Genomic DNA, 15,897 nt, shown 5'->3' with positions numbered 1-15,897 from the left:
CTCTTATCAATACAGCCCAAGACTAATTGACCTTTGGACATAGAATAGCCAGTCAGTATGGTAGTTAGCTGAGCGTGGTTATATTAGGTGAAACCATAGGCTTGTTTTACCCAAATTTGGGGAAAGCATAGGCCTTGCACAAGGAGGCACAAGCTAAGTGTGTGTACATTGTTTACCACAGGATGTAAACAAGCCTGGGCAGGCCAGGGTCCTTAGATTCTGTGGCTCCAGGTTTTTTGTTCTCTTTCCCATGGTTGCTTGTCCCCAAAACAGAAGAGGGAGAGCAGAAAAACATGCCTGGGCAAGCCAGGACATGTATAAGCCTATTTCAGGCTACCAGGCCTATCACGACATATGGACCTACACAAAACCCTTGGGCAGCCTGCTCTGGATGACTTATCTTCAGACAGGATGGTTTGCAGGTTTGCACTGGGTTTTGCTTCAGAGGTGGCTACCAAACTCAGCAGTTCTATGATTCCTAGTAAATTAATATGTGACAGTGTCACACTTCCAATCAGAAATTTCATTACTCTTATGTGAAATTTAGAAACACAAGTTCTAGTCAGTGAAAATATGTTGGGGGTTGTGGATTCCACTCCCTCATCATAGGGAGTCTCATTTCTACATCAAAATAGAACTCAAAACAATATCCACAACTGGAGGTTTGAATACTAATTCCTCTGTTTTCTTTCTTTCATTCCGTATGACTCTCTCAGCATTTAAACCATATTATTTACAAGGCAACACCTCTTTCTTTCCCCAGGCAGCCAAATAATTGTAAAAAGTTACTATAATTTAAGGTTTTTAACTATTCCGGTCACTATTTTCTACATCATTTATGACCACAAGACAGTATCTGACCCAGCCAGTTGCCTTTCCAGAAACCACACAATTGTTTAACTGAGATGAGGGGTCAGGAATATTAAAAAAAAAAAAAACAACCGAAAACAAAACAATAAAAAAAAGAAATTAGCCAGATGTAACATGAAAGTCCAGCTTCTGGGTGCTGACTTTGGTGTGCTGAAACCACTTTTCCAAGCAGAAGGAATGGCTGGTCTAACACAGGCCCTGTTGATTGCCACATACCACAGTCAGGCTTGGGAGCTGAGTGTGAAGAGAGGCTTGGTAGAAAATTACCTTCTGCTACCATGGGACATTCAAGCTTAACCAGGTATCCCTGCTCAATCCTGCTTGTGTTAGGGATGCACACAGATTCATCTTGATAACAACAAGCCACAGTGTCGTGGCAGGCCAAAACAGACATAAACATGTCCTGGCTTGTCCAGACATGTTTCCATGTTCCTTCTCCCTTCTGCTGTTGAGAGAAGCAACTGTGGGAAAGAATGACAAAGGCCTGTTGCCTTCAAGTCTCCTTCTCTCGTTCCAGACTTGTAAATAAGGTACCTTCGTGTGTTTATACACTTGTTTGTGTTCTGCCCTAAAAGTGTAAAAGTAAGCCCTGACTTTACCTATTATGGTCAAGTTTGGCAAACTGCCATTCTGATTGGCTAATCTGTGGTCATGAAGCCATCAGTCTCAGGCTGCATTGATAAAAAGAGATGAAAAGGCAAAGACAACATGCTTCTGCCATTGCTTCTGCTTTATCATGCTTCTGCCTCATTGCTTGCTGCCATTGCATCCTGCCATGTTCTGCCTGCTACATAATAACAAGCCCTGATGCTTTGGGTTTGTACACCTGGAAACTTAAGTGCCTCAAGTTTACCAGAAGTAGGGAGGTGATCATGCCCCTGTACTCAGCACTTGTGAAACCACACCTCAAGTAATGTGTCTAGTTTTGGTCACCACAGTATAGGAGGGACATTGAGGTGCTGGAGCAGGTGCAGAGAAGGGCAATGAGGCTGGTAAGAGGTCTGGAAAACATGACCTATGAGGAGCAGCTGAGGGAACTGGGGCTGTTTAGTGTGAAGAAGAGGAGGCTGAGAGGAGACACTATTGCCCTCTACAACTAACCCAAAAGGATGTTGTAGTGAGGCTGGAGCTGGTCTCTTCTCCTGAATTACTAATGATAGGACAAGAGGTAATGGCCTCAAGTTGCATCAGGGGAGGTTTAGGTTGGATGTTCGGAGGAAGTTGTTTACTGAGCAGGTGGCCAGGCACTGGAACAGGCTGCCCAGGGAGGCAGTGGAGTCACCATCCCTGAAGGTGTTTAAAAGGAGAGTGGATGTGGCGCTTGAGCCTATGGTCTACTGATTAAGGATGCTGCGATGAAGGTTGGACTGGATGATCCTAGTGGTCCTTTCCAACCATAGTGATTCATAGTGATCAGATGTTGTGCTGAGGGATTTGGTTTAGTCAAGGACTTGTCAGTGTGAAACTAATGATTGGACTGGATGATTTTGAAGTCTTTTCCAATCTAAGAAATTCTGTGATTCTGTGGTTAAGTGCCTCACTATGCAGCGAGAAGTGCCACCAACATTATGCCTATCTGCACATCTGCAAGACATCCTTCCTGCACCTTTTCAAACCTCTATGCCAAGTCTGAAGGTCAAGAAGAACCAGGACCAAGTCAGAGATTGTCTGCCTCTCTTATAGCACTCTGTTAGTGCCTGGGAAGATTCAGAAGCCTTAACAGCTATTAAGACACTGGTGGAACTCCCTTGAAGTGTTTGAGTACTGTCTGGAAACTGCAGTTAGCCTCAGGAGTCTGGACATAATAGTTTGTGAGTAAATCCAAGTGCCTTCTGCCATAAGCAGAAAGGAGCTTCTCAAGTCCCTCTGTGAAGGATGATGCAAAATTAATAATCTGTATTAATTTTGATATCCAGGTTATGATTGTTAATAACTATAAAAAGTGTTTATTGACATTAAAACTCACCAGAAACTTATTCACAGGTTCAAAACAATGCATAGGATGGAAATTTACTCACGCAGGGCACAGGCAAAACTAGATCACTTATTTCTTAAAGTGGCAAATGTGAATATTATACTGGAAGAGGCTTTTAAGTATTTGCTCACAAAATTATAAATCAGGCAGTACCCAAAGCAGGTGGAACTCTGTCTGATTGGCTGATGAGACTTGATTTCTCCCAGGCTTCTGTTGAAAGGAGGCTGACAATCTCTGGCCTTGCCCCTGGCTCCTCTTGGACAATTCGTGTATGTCCAGAACTTGTAGTCTTAGCAGGAAGACTTTCAGGGGCAGGCAGGATGTCTTGAGGTGTGCACGGTCTCAGCACAGTGTCACACTGGAGGCTATGCAAGGCGACTGCATGCAAGCATTTGGAGCCTGTTCCTGGTAAGCTCTCCAGGCAAATTCAGGATGCAAAATGAGACGGCAGCAGCCTCGTGCTACCTGCTCATCCCTTTTAGCAACATCCAGCCCATGACTGGTGGGGCACTGGACATCGATTAGCCTATCGGACTGGCACCTTGCCAGGCCTCACCATGTTAGGCAAAGCCTGGGCTTTCACCCTCCTCTACCAAGGTTGCTTCTCCAGCACAGAAGGAGGTGGGGGCAGGCAAACATGCCTGGGCATGGATAAGCCCATGTTTGCCCCATCAAGCCTACTACCTCACTCCCTCATGGACAAGCAGTATAATCAGCCACAAGGACCTCTTTCTAGTTCTAATAGTTCAATGTTTGTTGTATTTTGCTAGTTATTTCTTAAATATTCTAGATTCCCTTTTTTCCCTTCTGTGTAATTAATTTCATGACCACGCAAAGAACCTATTATTAAAAATTATGGTCTGTGGTGAGAGTCCTGAATATCAAAATCAATAAACTATATTAGTTTGGGGATAAATAAATCCCTCCCACACCATTACATACACAAAATTCACAAGTTACACACACACACACATCACTGGTAATTGTACAGATGAGGAAAAATGTGTTTCCTTCAATCTTCATCTTCCACCAGTGTTGATCATTGGCCATTCCTCCTCACAGTGCTATATTGTCGTTGTCCACTTGCGGCCATTTTCCCAACCTCAGACAATCATCACTATCTTGATACACACACTTTACATCAAAACACTGAGTAAATACTAAGCCTGTGTCCAGGAACAGGTGCAGGAATAAGTGCTCACTTTTCCTGCTTTTACCCTCTGCAGCCCCGTTTTACAAATCCATGTAGCAGGAAAATCAGTTTGCCTTATTATACATCTCCTCTGAGCTTCACAGACTTCAAGCATTATATTCACAATGAGCATGTCAGAACCACATCATCTCAGATGGTTTGTGTTAGCATATCACATTGTTGGTGGCTGCTAAGAGACCACAGTGCCTGGGGATTGTTAGCTTTGATGGGGTGAATCCACTTTCCACAGATATGGTAAACTTGTGTGTTTTGTGTGCTGATTCACATACCTGGAGTGGGCAAGGTGACAGGGAAAGATGTACATAGGCTACTGCAGATGAGAAGGCTTTGGCTCACTGAGTGAAGCTACTTTACAGACTTGAGAAGCTTGCAAATGGAGAGGGCTTGCTGAGCCTACACCATGGAGCATTTTTCCTTACATTTGCACGTCATCACACTTTGACCAACAAATCTATGTTGTTTGGATCAGATTCTTCCATATCAAAAACACACTCTTTTCTCAAAAATGTAACAATTTAGCAGACAGTATCTCTCTTGACGTGTTGGTGATGAGACTAACAAAGTACATTACTCTGAAGTTTTGAGGTCTGTGCATTTCAAATAGTTGCTCAGTAACAAAATCTGTCAAACTGTGCAAACGCCTTCCAGGACAACTCACACAACACTACTGGGCAGCTGTATAATTTTAGTAGAAGTAAAATACACAGTTGCCACACTGATCCAAAGAGTCTCCAAAGATTAAATAACAAAAGCATTGCAAATATGATTTGTAAAAGTCTACATAGGTTGAGGAAAACTTAAGGCTTCTACTTTATCTAGTACAGCTGGGGGAGGGCGGGGGGCGCAGGGAAGGGAGAGTCATCAGCAGTGATAAAGAAACCCAAACTTGTCACTATTCTGTTCAGTGCCTAATGTAGTGTGACAGCTGAGAATATCAACGAAAAGACAAGGTGAACAGTTAAAATTGGGTCAGACAGCTACCTCTGTGCTGAAAATGTACATGATTTATCTCCAGCATCTAGCGCAGCTCTAAGTTCATTAGTATTTTCCATATCGTCAGCAACAGCAACAAGAGGTTGCATTTCTACAGCAATTTCCACCAAGAGTACCAAATGTCTGAAAACATAATTTTAAGTCACTTTCACCTTAAAAATGGCAACTTAATCACTTCTCAGCAGGTGTTAATTAAAACAGAGACATGTTTAAGCCTAGACAAGATCTAGAGAAATATAGGATCCAGACATCGGTTGTCAGTTCTGTGACCAACATGACAAGAGGAAGAGCAAGAGGACAAGAGAAATGGTCTCAGGCTGTGCCAACAGACATTTAGAATGGACATTAGGAAAAAAAAAAAAAAATCTCTTCACCAAAAGTTTTTTTTAAGCCTTGAAAGAGGCTGCCCCAGAAAGTGGTAGAGTCACCATCTCTGGAGGTATTTGAAAGACCTGCAGATGCGGCACTGAGAGGCATGGCTTAGCGGTGACATGATAGCGCTAGGTTAACAGGTTGGCTCAAAGATCTTTAAAGTCCCCCACAGCCCAAATTATTCCATGATTCTAAATTCAGTTCTCTCCCTGAACCTCTCCCCTGCGAAGGGCAGAGGGTACAGTTACTCTCTATCACCACTGTAATTTCTGGGTCACCGTCTTGGGGCTGGAAGGACCTGACCTGCCTGAAGCGGTGGGCTGGCAGTATTGGGTTAACAGTAGAACTTGATGATCTTAAGTCTCTTTGTGCTAACAGGCATCTGCCGTTCCGTGGCTGGAGTGCATTACAGTCTCCTTTGGGTAACCTATCAAATGCACTGGGTTTATTTGCCAATAGGAGCAGACGTCCATGTATCTGCTGGTCTGTTACGAATTAACCTGTAACTGCAGCTAAGAGACGTAAAAATAAGACCAAACAGGAAAAAGAAATCTCTCTCCTCTCCTAGGCTGCTCCTCCGCCCCCGCAGCCGCCGCCGCCGCCGCCTCTGGCAGGAAGGCCGCTGCGCAGCGGGCGGGGCCGGCGGGCGCGGTGCGATAAGCCTCCTGCGTCTGCCACCTAGCGGCCGCCTGCCTGAAGGACAAGCCGCTGCGAGCCCGCGCTGGCCGCCGCGCCGCTGGGCAGGAGGGGTGCTGGAGCCCCCCCCAGAGTCATAGACTCATTAAGGCTGGAAAAGCCTTTTAAGATCTTCGAGTCCAACCATAACCCAACTACCGTGACCACTAAACAATATCCTGAAGCACCACATCTACACGCTTCTTGAATACCTCCAGGGAGGGTGACTCCACCACCTCCCTGGGCAGCCTTTTCCAGCGCTTCATCACTCTTTTAGCAAGGCAGTGTTTCCTAATATCCGATATAAACCTCCCCTGGCACCCCAGCCTCAACCTGCCGGCCTCAGCAGCAGGCAGGTCTGCGCCCCCAGCCCTGCCTTCAACCCAGCTTGCAGGACAGTATCAGTACCCTTGCTTTGACAAGTCCTAGATCAGTCAGTTGATTTCCTTTTGAGTAGGCTACCCTTCAGCAGAAATCCCCTCCGATGGGGTAAACCAGAGAATGACCACAGTACGGACAGCACCATGCAGTCACCTACTAGCCAGACCCCATGGGATCTGCCAAAGCTGCAACAGGATAGCTGTGTCATCAAAACAGGGAAGAAAACTTTAAACTTCCCAGACCTTTAATACCTAACCCCAAACTGACCATGTCAGCCCAAAACACAACCTGAAAGGAGACTGTAGTGTGGGGAGGGTCAGTCTCTTCTAAGTAGCAAGTGATATAGCAGGAGGAAGTGGCCTCAGGTAGTGCCAGGGGAGTTTTAGGTTGGAGATTAGGAAAAAAATTCTTCAGTTGAACGGTTGTCAAGCCTCACCACAGGCTGCCCGGGGAAGTGGTGGAGTCTCAGTCCTTGCATATATTTAAAAGACCTGTAGATGCAGTGCTAAGGGACATAACTCAGCGGTGACATGGCAGTGCTGGGTTTGCACTTTGGCTTGAAGATCTTAAAGGTTCTTCGCAGCCTAAATGATTCTATGATTCTGTTTTCAGTCCTCTGCCTGAACTTCTCATCTCTGAAAGGCAGAGAGGACAGTTATTCTCTCCCATAACTGTAATTTTTGGGTCATTTTCTTGGTGATGGAAAGAATTGATTTGCCTCACACTGTAAAGAAAAGGAAAAAGAGTCTTTATAAGATCATCCAAGTTGTGACAATCACTATAGAATCATAGAATAGCTTGGGATGGAAGGGACCTTTAAAGCCATCTAGTCCAACCTGCCTGTAGTATCAGAGACATCTCCAAATAGATCAGATTGTTCAGACCCTAATCAAGCCTGACCTTAAGTGTCTCCAATGATGACTTGACTAACATCCTAGGCAATCTGTCTCAGTGTTTCAACACCTCCATAGTAAAGAACTTCTTCCTAATATCCAGTGTAAATGTAGCCTGCTCTAGTTCTACTGCTACACATCCTTGTGAAGGGTCCTTTCCTAGGTCTCTTGTAAGTCCCTTCTCTTCCTCAAGCTGAGCAAACTCAGCTCTCTCAATCTGTCTTCTTAGCAGAGATGTTGCAGCCCCATGATCATCTTTGTGGCCCTGCTCTGGACCCACTCTATGAGGTCCGTGTCCTTCCTGCTTTGAGGGCTCCAGAGTTGGATGCAGTACTCCAGATGAGGTCTCACCAGAGAAAAGTTGCAGAACCACCTTTCCAGATCTACTTGCAATGAGTCTTTTGTTGCAGCCCAGGATGTGATTTGGCCTTCTGGGCTGCAAGTGCACACTGTTGGTTCATGAATAGGAGAGTAGGACATCCCCCTCATGAGGAAAGTTGAAGAGAATTGGGCCCTTTTGGTCCAGAAAAGACTAAGTCAGGACCTCATAAATGTTCATAAACACCTAGAGCTGTGTGTCAGGACAATGGAGGCAGGGTTGTTTTCAGTGGTGCCCAGTAACAGGATAAGAGGTAATGGGCTCAAACTTGAACACAAGAAGTTCCATCTAAACTTCTTTAATTTATGAGTGACAGAGCACTGGATCAGGCTGCCCAGAGACATAAATTAATCAAGTTTATTTCATCTGAAGAGTGAATAGAATACTGGTTTGCATTCTATGGATAATACACACCATCAGTTAATAATCAAAAAAACAGCTGAAGAAGTAAACCTCACTGAATGAATTTTAGCACTCTAATTTCCATGCAAATTGCAAGGAATGCCAGAGTTGTATTTTAGATCCTTGACTGGATATGAATGTAATGGCTACTACTGTAAAGAGTTACTGACCTTTATCATTTCAGACCTTGTCAAGTGGACAGGCCAAGTAAGTAAAGGACAGAGAAGAGATTTTTTCAGAGGCTTCTAAAATAATCACAAAGGAAACAAATAAACAAACAAAACCCAAACCAAAACTAAAAACAAATGACAAACAACTCCCAGACAAACAAACACACCACCACCACCACACCACCCCCCGATAAAATCCTGCAGAAAGCAAGCAGGGCTCATGTCCCTCAATCCTTCTGATAGTACTGTAAACCTACCCTCAGCTTTTCACCTTCTTTGGTATCCCACCTGTATCAATTCTTGTTAGGGGAAAAGCAAAACCTGAGGGGGTATTTCTTGCTGGTAGGAAAAAAGCATTGTGCTTTTTTTTTTAGCATATGACTTGTAGTTTCCACTTGAAACAGTATTTCTAGTTTAAGATTAAATGGCTATTTTAGCCTAGGTCACCTAGGGGTACAATGAAAAGCAAAGGTTATAGGAATATGCAGAATATTTCACTCCTAGCTGACAACATTTTCATTGAGAAGGGGAAAATGAAACCCTTTCCATCCTCTGTTCCAGGGAGAAAGCTGAGAAAGAGCTCCTGGGAATAAAGTGTTTTTTTCCCCTCAGTGCACACAATATCTAAGTCAAACTTTAGTTGTCTGACTTGAATCTGCATATTGTTAAATTTTTCAGGCTGTTGACATTCAAAGAGTTTCATGTCCTCTACCATGCCTGAGGATCACTGAAGAAAGATTCCATAAAATTCAAGGATCACAGAATCACAGAATGTCAGAGACTGGAAGGGACCTCGAAAGATCATCCAGTCTGATCCCCCTGCCAAAGCAGGATCTCCTCTACCAGACCACACAGGAAGGCGTCCAGGTGGGTTTTGAATATCTCCAGAGAGGGAGACTCCACAATCACCCTGGGCAGCCTGTTCCAGTGTTCTGTCACCCTCACAGTGAAGAAACTGCTCCTCATGTTTACATGGAACTTCCTATACCTCAACATCCACCCATTGCCCCATGTCCTGTCACTGGGCACCACCAAGCAGATCCTGGCTCCATCCTCCTAGCAGTCTCATTTTACATATTTATAAACATTAATGAGGTCACCTCTCAGTCTCCTCCAAACTAAAGAGCCCCAGCTCCCTCAGTCGCTCCTCATAAGAGAGATGTTCCGTTCCTTTCATCATCTTTGTGGCTCTGTGCTGGACTCTCTCAAGCACTTCTATGTCCAGAACTGGACACAGGACTCCAGATGTGACATCAGCAGGGCAGAGCAGAGGGGCAGGAGACCCACAGCCCTTCTAATATGGCCCAAAATGGCATTTGCCCTCCTGGCCACAAAAGCGCATTGCTGGCTCATGGTCAACCCCATATACACTAGGACCCCCCAAATCCTTTTCCCCTTCACTGCCTTTCAACAGGGCAGTCCCCAACCTATACTGACTCCTGGGGTTGCTCTTTCCCAAGTGCAAGACTCTACACTTGGCCTTGTTGAATTTCATTCAATTTCTCCCTGCCCAACCCTCCAGCCTGTCCTAAGTCTCACTGAATGGCAGCACAGCCTTCTGGTGTGGCAGCCACTCCACCCAGTTTGGTGTCATCAGCAAACTTGTTGACAGTGCACTCTGTGTCCTCTTCAAGGTCATTGATTAATATATTGAACAGAACTGGTCCCAGTGCTGACCTCTCTAGGACTCCACTAGTCAAAGGCCTCCAACTAGGCTCCATCTCATTGACCAAAAAGCTCTGACTTCTTTCCTTCAGCCAATCCACATCCACCTCACTACTTGATCATCCAGGCTACACTGCCTCAGTTTAGACAGAAGGATGCTGTGGGAGACAGTGTCAAATGCTTTACTGAAATAAAGATAAACCACATCCACTGCTCTACCATCATCAATCCACCTGGTTATGTCCTCATAAAAGGCTACTAAGTTGGTCAAACATGACCTCCCTTTGGTAAATGATATTCTTACTCCATGCAAAAATACCCCAAGAGAAGGTGGGTAGCACATTGTGCTTGCGAGAAAGTGGAAAAGACCACGAGTTCATAGGCCACGTGAGGTCATTTTTTCTTATGAGCTGGAAACATCAACAGATGGAGTACTTGAGAATCCTTCTGTCTGGCATTGTCAGAAACCAAATCAGATTGCAAAAAAGACACTTCATATTGCAAAGGGGAGTAACAAATCACAAAGCTAATAAAACTAAAACTACCCATACTCAGCTGGTAACTGGAAATAAAACTGTCAATGAAATAGTAGATAATCAAATGCCCAAGAAACTAATTTAGAAAGTTCTAATTTGTAAAGCAACAATATTTTAAATCAAAACTCCCCACATCAGTGAATTGTTGAGATCACCAATTTAGAGTCTTGAGGGCAGAAGGACAGAACTTTTAGTGCCGACAGCTTATAAGCTACTTCAGCCAAACATGATTAAGTCAAGAGTAGTTACAGATGACACTATACATGGCAGGAAAGAAGAAATCCCTAGACAGCAGCTTCAAACATTTCTTCCTACAGCAGATGGAAAGCAGCCTACTGGAAAAGGACCTGGGGGTATTGATCAACAGCCAACTGAAGATGAACCAGCAGTGTGCTCAGGAGGCTAAGAAGGCCAGCAGTATCTTGGCCTTTATCAGGAATGGTGTGGCCAGCAAAAGCAGGTAGGTGATTGCATCTGTGTACTGGGCACCAGTGAAGCTGCACCTTGAATATTGATCTGAAAGCCCTCACTGCAAGAAAGACTTTGAGGTCCTGGAAAGAGCAATAAAGCTGGTGAGGGATATGGAGAATAAATCTTATGAGGAACAGCTGAGAGAACTGGGATGGTTTGGCCTGGAGAAGAGGAGGCTTAGAGGAATCTTGCTCTCTACAGCTACCTGATAAGAAGTTGTAGCAAGGTGGATATAGGTCTCTTCTCCTAGTTGACAAGTGACAGGATAAGAGAAAACAGCTGGGAGTTGTGCCAGGGGAGGCTTAGATTGGGTGTTAGGAAAAAAAAAAAATTCTAAACCCTGAAACTGCCTGTCCAGGGAGATACTGGGAGGATGAAGTTCTCACTGATTAGTGACAAAGCAAAAACAAAACAACCAAACAACCCACGAGTGTTGGGAAGCAAAAACTTGGTTGTGGTCTATGTCATTGACTCTGTCCTGGATATTGTTATTTCCATATTTTAGCAAAAAGGTGAGTGTTGTAAGTTTAGTTGGTAGTAATAACCACAAAGTAGTGGACACTAATCCTTAGGTAGGATCTGCTATGTTACGGAGGCTGTAATAAATACCATACAGACACCTCTCTGATTTACGCCAGGTAACTTTGACAACCAAATGAGGAGCAGAATGCCACAAGATTCTCGAAGATGTAATTGTATTTTTATTTATTTATCTTAGCTTTATTGCCTCTTGAAGAATGAAATAAATTAGAGGAATGTGGGATGCCTCAGAACGCATGAAGAAAGCATAATCTGAGTAAAGCAAATTCAAACAGTAAATAACCCCCTTTCTTCCTAGATTTCTCTGTAACTATGGACATGGTAGTGTAATAAAAGGGATAATTTTGTCACAAATGGTTTGTCCTTTGGACTGGAACATGCTCTCCCTTGCAGTGCTCTTGAAACCTGTGTTATTCTTGCTGATTTTCCATCCATTTCCTCAAAAGCTGCAAGCCCTGAAGCCAATATTTGTCTCTTCTGTATAACCAGCTCCATTTCTCATCTAAAACAACCAGGATTTTCAGGAATGCACAGCTCACCTGAGCTTTGCTCCCAGGTGAAACATCCAGAAACTGTAAGGGCACCAGGTCAGTGCTCCTATAAATCCTGCTTAGTTGAGACATTACAGAAACTTGTTTCTACTTCTTTTCCCTTGACTTACCTGCAGAAATCCTTAACCAAAGCTTCCCTGAAGGGAAAAAAATTCGTGTGTGCACAAATGGTACTTGAATGGACCCTGTACTACTTTGGTAAAACACACAGGCAGGAAAGAAAAGCAACTTAATGTTTTGGGATTGTTGTTTTATTGGGACAGACTAAGAGCTGAGTGCTTTATTTGCTGTATGCTTTTGCTGCTGCTCTCCTCAGTGGAGACAAATATTGTATGCTCCTACTTCAAGGTTAAATCTAAAAATTTATCCTCATATGATCGTTCTACCACTAAGGGAGCAAAAAAACTCATGTAATATTTTCACTGAAAACACATTCTATTACACTCCCATTCATGTTTTCTGCTTTTTCTAAAGGACACATTCTGCCACCATCAAGATGCTATGTTTCTCATCCTTCTGTAATATTTGAGACAGTACTCAGCTTGACAAAGCTTTTACCTCTGCATCCAGGGGTGGACTTGTGGCAACACATCACTATTTCAGCACTTTGTTCTTTGTTTAGTTATCTTTGGCTTTGTATTGTTGAACAATGTCTCTGAGCATAATGTTAATCATATTTCCCAGTAAGATAACTATTATAATAATAAGTATTAGAGCAAAGCCTCAAATCCCAGGTGTGATGAACCACTTAGTATTTGGCTTGCACAAGACCAAATCTACTCTGAGGAAGTGCTAAAATCTTGTGAGACCAAGTTCTTCATGCTTACACATCTCTTTATGACCCTTGGGAGCAGGTGTTTCCATACAGCATCTAGAAGCAGGATGCTGCTGTTAAAAATATGGCTTATTGTCATTGCTTGTGCCCTGCAGATATGGTTAGCAATCAGTAATTTATTTTTTTTTTAAGGTATGGACTTTTTTCCTCTCTGCCTCTTATCTGTGGCAGGCCAGACAGATTCACTCTGATATGAGTCAAGAACTGGCTGGAAGGCCGGGCCCAGAGAGTGGTGGTGAATGCTGCCACATCCAGTTGGCAGCCAGTCACTGGTTATACAGGGAAGCAAATAAAATTCTTTCACATCTTAACTCCCTGGCTGTACTTCAGAAGTGAGGTAGCTATGCGTCTACTTCAGGAACAATGCAAAAAAGAGACATATTTCCTTATGTAGCAGGTTAAGAGTTATAAACAAGAGACAGGGACTTTCTGGATGTGCTAGTTTGAAACTAGCTAGAATGTTTTGGTGAGAAGAATTAGATTACAGGCTGTGAAAAGGAAACAGTGGTGATGTCTACTTCACTCATAAGCTTGATGAGATGTATGAGAACAAGAACATAAACACAGAAAACAGTTGCTCTCCATCTGTGCTTTGGGCTGAATTTCTCTCTATAACCTAACCTGCCATCTCTGTGTGCAATGTTTCTGCTTCCTAACTCCCCTAGCCAACCCTCCAAACTCACTTTGAACATAAAGCAAAGTCTGGGGTAAGTTAGAAAGGTGGAAAGAAGGTGGAAGGGTGGTTGAGAGCCCCTTCTGGGGACTCAAGTTTCTGGGAGGGCTGTTGTTTTTCTGTATTGATTTTTAACTTGTATGTTTCTGTATATACTGTAAATTTCTGCTTGTATATTGTGCTAAGCTGTAAATATTAAGCTTCATTCAATTTCCAGAGCCCCTGAGTCTAGTCTGGGTGATTTCCAAAGTGTGTGTGTGTAGGGGGGGGGGGGGGGGGAGGGGGAGGGGGGAAGTAGATTGAATGAGCAGGGCATTGCTTGTAAAAATAATAATAATTATTATTAACTTTATATCATTCATTGGTTTACTAAGAGGGATAAAATAGCAATGTATAAACAATTTCACTCTCATGGCTTTTGGGCTCTGTCTCAGTCACTGTTCCTTCACATGTCTGACTCCTCTGCACTGTGTACTAGCCTTTTCCAGATAACATGTGAGCCTTGCTGGTTTTTCTATCTGGAGGGAGAGAAGAAGGTGACATTGGCCCCTTCTGTGCTTCTTTACCCAGAGGGAAGGATTTGATATCTGTATTATTTCCAAATAGTACGTAATTGTAAAAACATGTAAATATATCCTGTTGCACAGGGTTGACCCTCCAGGGGGCGTGACCTTGAACCTGACCCTAGGTGGTCTTGACCCTTCCCCGGGGGTGGGTGGGTCTGAACACCACCAGGTGATTCATGGTTAGCCCACTCCCCCTTCCTGTCTATGAAAGGTCTGCAAAAGCAAGGGGAGCTTCCTGTTTCTCTCACTCCCTGCTTACCAGCATCACCATCCTGTTCCTGATTCTCTTTGTTTCACCACATGGCCATCACCCACGAGCTGGGCAAAGCCATCAACATCAAAATCTGAGTGTATTTACACGTTCTGTGTTTGTTTTCCCTTCCCTACATCTTTGTAACTTCCCTATCTCAGATACTTTTAAAAAAAATTATTGTTAAATTTTCCTTTTAACTTCCTAATCAGAGTGAGATTATTTATTTGGGTGTGCTTACCTTTTCCTCTCTCTACATCTAATTCCTTTCTTTCGGGAAAGAAGGGGGAAGAGGGAAGGGCATTCTAAAAAAAAAAAGAATTGTTATTTGTTCTATCAAATATATTTGAGTCTCTGGGAATTTAAATTAGAACTGAGACACCTGTATATATGCTTGCAAATGTATCTTGCTGTGAAACACAGCTTTGTCTTACTTCCAAGCCATCTGAGGTGGCCTGGTAAATTTTCTATTTGATGGTGGTTGTGGGCATTTGGAGGGAACTTTGAAGTTCCCAACAGCCCACATCTTCAAATGCCAAGTTTTCCATTCTTCTGTTGTCTCTCTGCTGGTCATTTCATACAGACATGTTTTGCCCCAGGTCATAACTATGTAAGTTCAATTTTTGTATATGTGTGAAGCTGAAGAAGTCATAAACTTTAATAAAATACATGAAGTCAAATACTTCTTGAAGCTTATTCTTGGATGTAGAAAGGCTGATCTTGGACGACTTACTACAATCCACCAAAACTTATTCACAGACAATGATATTTTTCATAGTATTTCCCAAGTCTGTTGCTCTTCTTCACTATCCAATCATTATATATTTGTAATACTTGTGCTATAATTGATGTTTTCTTCCACTGTTAAGGGAAGACTGAATGACATGGTCCTTGTGGTTCTATTTCCACATACAACGTTAGCATTTTCCCCAAAACCTGCTGACTGTGCATGGGGGACTGCCCAGGTGACATTTTTAGCTGTGGGAACATCAATCCCTGCTCATTTTGGAGTGAGACATCCCAAGTAAATACAGCTTCTTACTCCTGAAGAGGGGTGGGTTTGGAACATGTTTGCACTTGTGGAAGAGTCCAAGCTGCCTCTGTCTGGTAGATATGACTTACCACTGCCACCATCCATGAAGGGAAGTAAACCTTCCGCCACTTCAACTTGTCCACTCTAGAAAGTGTCAATAATGGACTGAGGGGGTGGGGGTGGGGAAGAGATGTAGAAGTTTGCCTTAGAACTTTGTTACATTATACTCCAAGGCTCATAATTGTAGGAATAGCTCCCAGAGGTCACCCCAGATTTTTTTCCTAAATGAAAGTACCTACCCAGAAAGCTGTGTGAGTAGGTTGGATTTGAGCTGTACTTGCCACAAAGAAAGCTGAAAGTAATTAAAGTGAGTTGCTTGATTTGAGAGGAAGCCATTTTTTCCTCAGTTGTGTATGCTAAGGGAAAGCATGCATGTCATGTTTATTCACACACA

Source organism: Pogoniulus pusillus, chromosome Z, assembly GCF_015220805.1.
Source record: "Pogoniulus pusillus isolate bPogPus1 chromosome Z, bPogPus1.pri, whole genome shotgun sequence".
Taxonomy (NCBI): Eukaryota; Metazoa; Chordata; class Aves; order Piciformes; family Lybiidae; genus Pogoniulus; species Pogoniulus pusillus.
Note: the sequence above shows the minus strand (reverse complement) of the source record.